This window comes from Eulemur rufifrons, chromosome 15, assembly GCF_041146395.1.
Source record: "Eulemur rufifrons isolate Redbay chromosome 15, OSU_ERuf_1, whole genome shotgun sequence".
NCBI lineage: Eukaryota > Metazoa > Chordata > Mammalia > Primates > Lemuridae > Eulemur > Eulemur rufifrons.
This window is the reverse complement of record NC_090997.1, coordinates 107,013,097-107,019,627: the sequence shown is the minus strand read 5'-3', so window position 1 is coordinate 107,019,627 and position 6,531 is coordinate 107,013,097. Positions and strand designations below refer to the sequence as shown.

The following is a 6,531-nucleotide window of genomic DNA, read 5'->3' as shown; positions in this document are numbered from 1 at the left end:
AAAATCAAGGCAACAAACTGTTTGGTTCAGTGACCTTTTCTCTTACTCCTGAGGAGGAAATAGGCAGAGAGACTGGTAACGTAATTCCTGCTGGCCAGAAGCTTCATCCGAGGTGAGAGGGAAGCCGTGAATGAGCACACGCAGCCAAAGTGCGTGCAAATCAAGTCACGCAGTCTGTGCTCCCGAGGGCTGCCCCGCCCTGCAGAAGGGGACTGACCTCGTGCCTGGCTACTAGGAGGGTCCCGGGAAGCTTCCCACTGTGGCGCTTTGTCTCCACACAAAGCCTTGAGCACTTGCAAAACGAATGCGTAGAAGCAGTGGGAAAGGATATGAGACTGCTGTACTCCGGTAATCTGCTTGATTTCATGTAGCCTTGAGACCAATCATGAAAAACTATATCCCAGAACAAGATTTTTTTAAGTTTCTTGGTTGCTTTTAGTGCACTGTACCCAATTCTACTGTTGGCAAAAAGGACACTCAGAACAACTGGGAATTCAGTATATACGCAACAGCCTTATCAAAAGAAGACTGATGAATTACTTAAATTCTGTTTCTCACTGACTTTGGAGGCAGAAGACTTCCTGGGCAATACTGACTCCTGGGCCCTGGGCAAGCTCTCACTGCTCTTTCATCCTGGGCATTTCCAGAGCTTTGTTTTCTAGAGACAGAGGAAATATATTATCACAACATTTGGTAAATGTTTGGTCTGTACAAGGAAAGAAGTATGCATTATAATGTTTAACCCTAAGGACTAGAAATCAACTCTGTTCTCTTCAGTATAATCTCACAGTCGTCCCCGTGGTGTTTGGTATGTGTTCATGGAGAAGGCTGCTGGCAATGGAGATCTAGGAACCATGAGAGAGTCGGCACTTAAATAACAGCTGCACAACTAAACGATTGGGTTGATCAAGGATCGGGTTGATGTAAAACTTGATTACTTTAAAAGCCCAAATACTCAAAAATTTAAATTTCCATATAATATTGTCTCTAAAAATAATTCTCAAGGACTCAAAAATCATTTGCATTTCAAATAACAAAATACAAACAGTTCAAAGATGCAAATGAGTTGTGACTAACAAGATGAAGTTGATACCAGTTATCAACACTAAAGCCCGGTGTTGGTTTCAGCTACAAAGGCAGTTCTTTCCTTGGTTATGATAAATTCACGGGGCTGAAGTGACAACTGGGAAGTACTTCCTGCACAACCCAAAGTTTTCAAGCCGGGCAGTGTGAGTCCTGGCACGGTGAGGTGCGACTCCGCAGGCTGCGTGCACAGCCACAGCTGCCGAGGTGAGGAAATGGCTGAGAAACCCACAGCCTTTGCTCCTGATTCTCCTCTGACTGCAGCTGGCTGGCTATCAATATGTTCATTTTTTTCAACAATCTTTCCACACTCCATGTAGTAATGGTGACGTTCTGCCATTCTGAACCTCAGTTGGGTTCAGTTACTTTGTCTTTTTATGTTTTTATCTTGATTGCTCAGATGTTTTCTTAATTTGTTTGGAGAGTGCCCAGGCAGTAAGGAGAAAGGAAGCACAGTTGTTACAACGCCTGAGGACATTGAAATTGCATCATCTTACTGAGAAGATATCTGACAGGCTCGTCATTTACGCTTTAAGGTCCAGGAGAGAAGTGAACATCTAGATTGCACCATGCACAGCAAACACCCCGAGTCGCTTCTGCCTGTGGCCCTGGCATGTCAGCCTCCGTGAGCAGTGTGGGGAGAGCAGAGGTCTGCGGAGAGGAGCGATCCCAGGCTAGAAAATGACAGTCCTTGCTATCTGCCCCTTGGCAGCTGTTGGGAACTGAACTCAGCCAGGCTGGTCACACAGGATTCCCAGGGTTTTGCTGTTGTGTTGTTTTGGATGCATGTAACAGTAACCACAGAAAAGCTGGGTGAGGATTAGCTATTCTCTGACAACTTCGTTACGAAAGTTTGTCACAGGTCAAACTCTGCCTTCCAGTGTTCAGCAAGCGGTGACTAGCTAGCAGGCACAGCACATGGCTGCTCTGTCTCTTGGTGAGTTGCAGCTTGTTCCGTTCAGGTGCTCTGAAAGGGCCACCCATCAGAGGCAGATGTGACAGTATTTCAGCCTATTACTTACAATTCCACTGAAACTAATAATTCCATTGAGGAGGCTTAATGGTGGTTTTCTGTTTCTAGTTATTAGACAACCTTCTGTAAAGCTTACTCTTTAACTAAATCCATGCACTCACACAAACAGGGGCCCTAGTGAAAATGCAAGATAAATGTTCATTACTTTCCTTTCTACCCAATTTTGAAAGTAAGGAATTGTTGTAATTGCTATTACATTTGTAACAAATTTTTCATTTTTGGCCGGCCGCGGTGGCTCACACCTGTAAATCCTAGCACTCTGTCTGGGAGGCCAAAGTGGGTGGATCGCTGGAGGTCAGGAGTTTGAGACCAGCCTGAGCAACAGCGAGACCCCCGTCTCTACTAAAATAGAAAAAAATTATCTGGCCAACTAAAAATATATATATAGAAAACATTACCTGGGCATGGTGGCGCATGCCTGTAGTCCCAGTGACTCGGGAGGCTGAGGCAGTAGGATCGCTTAAAGCCCAGGAGTTTGAGGTTGCTGTGAGCTAGGCTGATGCCACGGCACTCACTGTAGCCCGGGCAACAAAGCAAGACTCTGTCTCAAAAAAAAAAAAAAAAGTTAAAAAAAAATTTTTTTTTTTTTTTCATTTCTTTTCTGCTTTGAGCATGATAATGGACTCATGAATTTTTATATATTTAATATGTTTGTCAACTATGATTAATCTTCTTTTTGGCCCCAAAGTCATACCTTTGGCCACTGGAGCCCCTTTAAAGGCATCCTTTTGATATGATCTCATTAATCTTTGAAAACCTCCATGTTTTCTGGTACAAGATGATTTGTGCTCACCTTGTCCCTTGCCTGCCCCCAAGATGTTTCTCCCAGGAGGTCTGGCCCCATTTATGAGGACTGGTACTGCAGCCAACAGATGGACTCTAGGCACTTCCATGCTGCTAGGGGGACACTGCTTCTCGGCCATTTCAGTGGACAGTGCTAGAAAGGTCTCCTTAAATAGCAAGTTCATACTGATAGTTCCACTTCAGTTCTACTATAGAATTTCCACTTAGTTTATTTGATTTTATAATTAAATCTCTCTTACACCAAATAGCATTATTTCTAATAACCCAAATATTTCATATTTTGCTTTATCCAACAGTATAAAAAAATAGTTTCATAATAACAATACCATTATTACCACAAACAATGAAACTACTAAATAAAAGTTCAAAATTCACTTTTGTCCTCAGAATGCATTTTCAAAGTACGTGTGTTCCAAATAATAGTTCTAAATTCACTTGAAATAATCTTTTACTCTATGCTACGTAAGCAGTCATCTAATGTACAGTTTAGTACAAATATTTGTTTTTACTTTCAGTGTAAAGGTTTTTGCATTCTAGCAGCTGCCAGTCCTTAGGTGGTACTTTCGGCTCTTACCCAGAGCCCCAGGAGGCCGGACGGAGGCTGGAAGTCGGGGCTACCAGGGAACTATGAGATGATTCCACCACCTGAGCAATTCAGTCTCTGTACGTGCTTCAATTCCCATCATTTAGTCTGTCCACACCAATGAGTTCTGGCTAAACAAATCAATTCTACCTTTTATTATTTAATTTCTAGTACTGTTAGAATCTAGATATTTTAACTTTTTAATCTTGTCCTGAAAGATTATCTTCTGAAAGTTTTATTTTGTGCCCTTTTTGAATTATAACTTTTCTAAGTAAAAATAATCATATCCAACCAAAATACGTGCCATGCTATGTATTTCCTCACCAAGGTTTAAACTGTATAAATTCAAATCATTCTCTTCGCCAACATTCTCTTGACCTTGTATGAGTCAAGGTTTAATTTTCTTGTAGGAGGATTTTAAGGAGACAGAAGGTATCTTAAGATCCCACACGAAGAGCAAGAGCCACAAATGTAAACTCAGCTCTTTAGGGTTTGTCTGAAACCTTTTCTTCGTTCATAAGTCAAAATGCAGACTTTACTGTCTTTATTTTCTAGGACAACTATATACCCTTCAAATAGCTCACCTACCTCAAACCTTTCAGTGACTGCAGTTATTTACTTAAAAACACAAAACAAAAATCCTAGGAGTCCTGCATAACCAAATGTGTTTCAGCAGCACCACGCCTGAAGCACGGGTTTGGCCAACAGTGCCATGAGAGTTAACACGTGTGCAGCAGGCAGTTTCTTCATAACGTCTGTTTAAGTCTGGCCAAGAGGGATGAAGTAAGAACACAGAGCAGAGCACTCTGACGACGGCTCCAGCAGCACACCCCGGGCACGCGGTGTCCCTTGCCCTCTGCCTCTACTGTACATACTCAGCAGACAGAACTGAGCCACGCAAACACAGTAACAGACTGATGAGCAGACCTAGCTTTTAAAGTTTTGCTTCATTTAAATTCAGCCACATTTATACTTTCTTCTAAAACCCCTTCTAGTTAAGAATGATAATACCATCATTTTTTATTGTAGTTTTCAAAGAAGTTGCTACTTAGAGCAAAGAGTGACTCTCTAAAAATAATTAGAGTACATTAGCCAACTGGGGAATGAATCTTAGGCAGTTACCTTTTCTAGAAAAATGCTATGAAATCTCTCTAGAAGAAGATAACTTCTTAGTTGAACACGGCAAGCTTAAAATGTTTTTAAACTAGTCTGAAACCTTTTTGAACTCATGAGGGAGAACTCTACAAATTTTATTTAAAATTTAAAAGACTTCTTTTTCATTTAGAAAGGAGAATTAGACAAACCTTCAGAGAACTGTGTCTATTTCCCACGTTGGCATTAGCCGTCTTTGATTAGACACAACACTCCAGGAGCATCTCGGCCGTCAGCCCTCAGGCCATACTGGGAACGTCTGCCTGTCTCCTCTAGTGGACTGCAGGCTCCTTGGGAGCTTTGTAGTGCACATTTGTCATAATCTCAGCCCATAACAGTTTAAGTAACCTGTATATATTATTTTAGGAAGTTCCTGAACTTCCTTCTTATCAGCCTGTCTCCCAGCACACCCCCTGCAGCCAGCAGGCAGGGCAGTGCCTGAACCTGGCCAGTCGGACACGTGAAGTAACGCTTTAGTTTGGAAGTCTCACAGGAAGCAGGCTCTCCGCAGAACATCCCACCCGCTGGTCTCTGCAGCTTTTGTGATCAAGAGTGTGGCTAGTTCTGGTGGCAGAAGCCTGAGCATTAACCTGGTGGCAGCAGCAATGAGGGCAGCTTTCTCATCTGTTTAGTGCCACAGCATTGTTTGCTTGTTGGTCCTGGAACCAAAGTCTCAAACTCATTCCCACTGGGCAACACGATAACATGATTTTGGGAGCAACCTCATATACTTTAGTAAATCCCTTTTCTTCTTAAACTGGTCAGAGTAGATTCTGCTATTTGCTATCTGGAACTCTAACCAACCTCAGACAAGTGACAAGACTCATTAGCCATCATGCCCACAATTCCTGGCGGCAACTCAGAGGGGACCTGAGCACGTGGAAGTGGTGCAGCGTGCTGCCCTCTCGGGGGAGGCCCCGAGACCCACCACCTCCTCTGTAGGCCCCGGGGGCTTTACCAGTGCCTGAGGCTCTGCGAGGATTTAGATGTGCTGGAGACGGACTGTCTGACTTGGTCCATCTGGGCTGCTATAACAAATACCATAGATTAAGTGGCTTAAACCAGCAGTCCCCAACCTTTTTGGCACCAGGGACCGGTTTCATGGAAGACAATTTTTATGTGGACCAGGGGTTTGGGGGTGGCGAGGATGGTTTTGGGATGATTCAAGCGCATTATATTTACTGTGCAGTCAAACCTCTCTGCTAATGATAATCTGTGCTTGCAGCTGCTCCCCAGCGCTAGCATCACCGCCTCAGCTCCACCTCAGATCATCAGGCAATAAATTTTCTTAAGGAGCCACAACCCAGATCCCTCGCATGTGCAGTTTACAGTAGGGCTCGCCATCCTATGAGAATCTAATGCTGCCACTGATCTGACAGGAGGTGGAGCTCAGGCAGTGATGCGAGTGATGGGAACGGCTGTGAACACAGAGGAAGCTTCGCTCACTCACCTCCGTCACCTCCTGCTGTGCGGCCCAGTTCCTAACAGGCCACAGACCGGTACCAGTCCACAGCTTGGGGGTTGGGGACCACAGGCTTAAACAACAAACATTTATTCTCAAAGTTCTGGAGCCTGGGAAATCCAAGATTGCCAGCAGATCTGGTGTCTGGTGAAGGCTGTTTCCTGTTTTGCTGTCTTCTCCTGTATCTTCACATGGTAGAAAGAGCCAGAAAGCTCTCCGGGGCATTTTTTATAAGGGCACTAATCCCAGTCATGAGGGTACTACCTTTGTGACCTAATCACCTCTAAGGACCCATCTCCTGATACCAGAGGAGGTTAGGATTTCAATATATGAATTTTGGGGGACATAGCTGTAAACTAAAATAAAATCCTAACCCCCCCAACAATGGAATGTACCCCACTCTTATCCAAGGGG

General features: G+C 43.9%; 1 long non-coding RNA gene across 1 annotated transcript in view; it reads right to left on the bottom strand.

Moving 5' to 3' along the window:
- The window catches only part of LOC138395172 (uncharacterized), a 32,906-nt gene that overhangs the window by 7,151 nt on the left and 19,224 nt on the right, over positions 1–6,531 (bottom strand). Inside the window, exon 2 of the long non-coding RNA XR_011235510.1 lies at positions 2,515–2,657. This is a non-coding gene — a long non-coding RNA (uncharacterized lncRNA). The remainder of the gene's footprint in view (positions 1–2,514; positions 2,658–6,531) is intronic.